At 31.5% G+C, this 4,494-nt stretch overlaps 1 long non-coding RNA gene across 1 annotated transcript; it reads right to left on the bottom strand.

Moving 5' to 3' along the window:
* Positions 1-2,263: 2,263 nt before the first annotated feature.
* LOC123294947 lies at positions 2,264-3,286 on the bottom strand. The gene is made up of 3 exons (XR_006535132.1): positions 2,975-3,286; positions 2,422-2,568; positions 2,264-2,353 (listed from the first exon to the last, which is right to left on the bottom strand). It is a non-coding gene; the product is annotated as an uncharacterized LOC123294947 (long non-coding RNA).
* Positions 3,287-4,494: the final 1,208 nt, after the last annotated feature.

Here is a 4,494-nt window from a genome sequence, read left to right as displayed (position 1 = left end):
AAAAAAACAATAAATCGCTTCAAATAGTCTACTGTTCCTAATTTTATACTAAACCCTCATCTGATAATTTTTGAGGAGAACATCTTGTTTAGAAATTCGTTTCAAAGCATGTACATTTCAAAAATCTATAAAAATCATAGCGAAATTGGTAGAAATTAATTTACATACACCTATTATAATCCGTTATCAATGATTTGGGGAAAAATTGTCTGCGGAGGTACTCGGCCAATTTAAATGAAAGTTTTACTGTCTGAACCGAAGGTTAGTGTCAAGGACATGAATATCGATATCCAGGCAATGAAAAAAGTGGTTCAGATGTACCGGCGATTCATTAATGATAGTGAATCAATGTTATAAATGAATACAGACCCTGTATGGTCAAAAAGTAGGTTGAAAACAGGATGTGAAAACAATTCCGCCATACCAGAGTCGGTAGCTCATTTCATTGAAGCATGCTCTCTAGTGGCATTTGATATAGAATCTGGCGAAGCTATGTGTGGCCACTGCACCCTTTTGTCAAAACAAAGAGTTAAACACATTTGCCATATGTAAACATGCGAACAGGTAAAAACTTTAACTTTTCCATAAGTACTGATCGTATGTATTTTATAGAGTTAGTGTATAACTATATAAATATTGCAGATTGAAGTCCCTGTAAATAAAAATCTGGACACACCATGTCCATTTCGCAATTTGTTGACTACCATTACCCCCACGCATCAATGAGAGAGACGCGGTAAATTGTCAAAATCATTTAGTTTATTAAAAATCACAATAAATTCACAATTTATTTAATTAAAATCACTTTTAACATTCAATACACTATCTTATATATTTAAACGAGCAATTCTTGTATATATATATATTACAAAAATTAGCATGTTGTTCCGTAATTTATGTCGGTTAAAGTACATAAATTACGAACAAACATATTATATAAAATAATAGAACTACTTTCTTATGCGCAATGATTGATGCGCGAATTAATTTACCTACTCGTTTGAGTATTGATTAGGAGCTCTCTTCTTTTTGGGATCTCCTAGAGTATGGATTAAATTTAAAATATCAACAATAATGGATCCTAGATCCAATATAATCTTTAAATTATTTGCACGTGGTGTATTTGGAAAAGATATGTGAGCAAGCAGAAGTATTTTTATTGAAAATGATCTGGTAATGTTTAATTTATTATAATTATTGGATCTTTGGAGATAGTTTGAAAAGTTTTTATTTCAATATATTATGCATCCGTTTAAACTTTGATATAAATTTATTTAAGGTTTCTAGGTTAAAATGACTTAGAACTTATTAATCTTATTTGTAAAACACTTTAGATTTTGTGTATTTATTAAATACCTGCTTGTATTTTTGTTATTCAGTAAACACTTAAAGTTATTCAGTGTTAAATTTAGGATACTGTACCAATTTTGTAATTAATTATGATTTACATAAAATATCTTTCAAGTTTATATTATCTTTGATATTGTGAACACTTTCCTTTTTGGACATTTTGTTTTGTAGATCTGAAATTCAAATCCATGCGGTAATTTTGAACCGTTCAATAAGGTTCAAAGTATTTTGATTGTAGGTTTGGTTGACAGTAATTAAAAATCAGTCAAATTATAGTAATAAGCGCGATCAAAATCATTATACGGATTGGGACAGAAAAACCCTATCTAAATCTAAACACACACACAAAATAAAAAAATAAAGAAAAATCATTCAATTAAAAAAGTTGAATTAAAATCACGCTAGCGTGTGAACGGACGTTAGTACACGCTAACGTGTGAATAGCCACCATGCGCAATAATTATTAAAATTTAACAAACGAAAAACAACGTAGTTCGCGTAGGAATACAGAACCGAGTAAAAAAGCCAAAAACAATTTAAAAATGAGGTCTCTTAAACAAATCACCCTTGAAGGATACACTTCGAATAAACATTTTATTAAAATTAATAATTTTACACGTTTGTGCCCGCAACGCGAGCACGTTTTTAATATTACATCGACAATTCATGGATTGGGATAATCAACCACGGAATTACTCTTGAACAAATCACCCTTGAAGGGTACACTTCGAATAAAAATTTTATTAAAATTAATAATTTTACACGTTTGTGCCCGCAACGCGAGCACGTTTTTAATATTACATCGACAATTCATGGATTGGGATAATTAACGACGGAATTACTCTTGAAAAAAAATCACCATTGAAGGGTACACATCAAATAGAAAATTTATTAAAAATTAATAATATACACGTTTGTGCCCGCAACGCGAGCACGTTTTAATATTACATCGATAATTATACTATCGTGGAGAAACTGGAAATCTGGCAGTCAATAATGTACTCTGGAAAGAAAAGATAATTGGTATAAATTCAAAGAAATGGACGTACATGAACGATTAATTAGTTATACCTGGACATTTCATCAATCGGCTGGTGTTGTTTGTTTTTGGTCGTGTATCGGTTATCCTGCGGTGGTTTTGCCTGGATAATTAAGGTATGGTTTTATTTATCATATTTTCTCCACCCCATCCGTATAATATCGTTGTTGGAGATTTACCTTATAGAAATTTCAAAAATTTAATATACGTATTTTTTTGAACTATCCAATTGAACATTTCCGATTTGATTTTAGTCAAGAATGGTAAAGATTGTTTTGTGAAGTGAATCAATACCGCGTTTAGAGGTGTAGCCGACAACGAGTTTAGACTGCCCATGGAAGGGTGTCAAAATCCTCGATTTGCGTTGCACCTCGCGGTTCGTCATCTTCACCATATTCGGCCCCGTGTTAATGCTTGACTACGTTGAGTCACGGGCCGGATACAGAAGATAAATTATTTGGTTCACTACACAGAACAAAATTTACGTCATTTCGAGAACGTTTTTTGTTTTGTTTAACACCTGGATCGGAAATGTTCAATTCAAAACTAGTATCATTTTATAATAATGTAACAAAAAACACTTACTTAATTAACAAAAAACATTGCACAGAAGAGGTTATGTAGCCTGATGTAGTTGACTGTGATATTTTTAGTTTATATTTTTTTAAATTCATTTAATGGTTTATTTAAAGCCAAATTTTAGAATTCTAAACCAAAGAATATTTATATTTTTAATGAAATAAAGTAACTTAAGTGTAAAAAGATATGTAAATGCGTTTTGTTGTTGTCAAATAATTTTGACATTTCACTGACTAATCCATAGAGTTGTAGTCGTTTTATAGACTTCCACTCAAATCCTAGACCGTCCTTTTGTCAACTTATTCTCTTTCAGATTCGATCATAATTACTAAGATCGCGGTTAAAAAAACGCTTCCACTCGTCATCAAAGCCACAGTTGGTAATTTAATAGAAGATTTTAATATAAAGTCTTTTCTTCTAAATGCCACAATTTTTGGAAAGTAAAGAAATGAAGCCTTTGCTTTGAACACTAAACATTACATCCTAGTTCTGATCTTAATAACCTCTGGACCTGTCAGTTTAAATATCAGGGTGGCTCTAAATAGTACAATTATCCCGGAAAACTGTATGGGTGGGCCCTTAGCATACTTTAACTCGTACTCGTAATCTCTACTTAACTCGTACTCTAAATCACTTCTTTCACTTTGTAAACTTCGTAACTCTTTAAACTTAATTTTGATATTCTCATTTTCTAATAACCCCATAATGGGTTCTTCTCTTTTTTTTTTATTTTTGCTTCAATGTAATGGGTTTTTGGGGCGAAAAATGGATCTAGCTAGGTTTCATTTTTAGTTAGTGTGATCAAATAAAAAAAATGGCGTCAATTTTTAGATAATTCTGAGTTCGGAGAAAAAAATTGAATTTAGTAGATAATTATGATACAAATTGAAGAAACTAAAATCTAACATTTTTTGATAGTCGGAAAGGGTCCAAAAAAAATGGTAAAGTGGCCTAATCCGGTCTTTGGCGTCAGACACCGTCGGGTTGAGTTAAAAATAAAAAAGCGTTTAATAAGCTTAGGCGCCGTAAAAAGGCGAAAAAAATGAGCTGCGAATGAACCCGATTGGTCCATCTATGTCCCCACAAATTGCAAAAAACCATTGATTTTGCTCGAAATTTCAAAACTTCATAACTCTTGTTGTTTTCAAGATTCAAAGCTGAGATTTAAATGGATTGTAGCTTTTGTGCCCATGAAGTATCACACACTTTCAGCAAGATCGAATGTATACTTTTTGCAAACCGCAGCTGAATGCAATAAACAGGACTTTTGTAAAATGGCCCTAAAAAAGTTGTGGTGCCGTAACGCGCTATTTTTTTACGCGATCATATGCTTCCATAGTTAAAGAAATACCTACTAAAGTTTCAACCTTTTATCTTTAGTAAAAGTTGCTAAAACAATTATTTTAAATTACTATTATTTAAAATTACAACATTAAAAATAGGATGGGAGTAATGGGAGCAATTATTAAGAGACAGAAGTGATGTGACAGTATAGTAGGCCTTTATCTTATTATTTATATATATTA

This window comes from Chrysoperla carnea, chromosome 3 (genome assembly GCF_905475395.1).
Source record: "Chrysoperla carnea chromosome 3, inChrCarn1.1, whole genome shotgun sequence".
NCBI classification, from domain to species: domain Eukaryota; kingdom Metazoa; phylum Arthropoda; class Insecta; order Neuroptera; family Chrysopidae; genus Chrysoperla; species Chrysoperla carnea.
The sequence above is the reverse complement of the archived record's forward strand: the minus strand, read 5'-3'. Positions and strand labels throughout refer to the sequence as shown.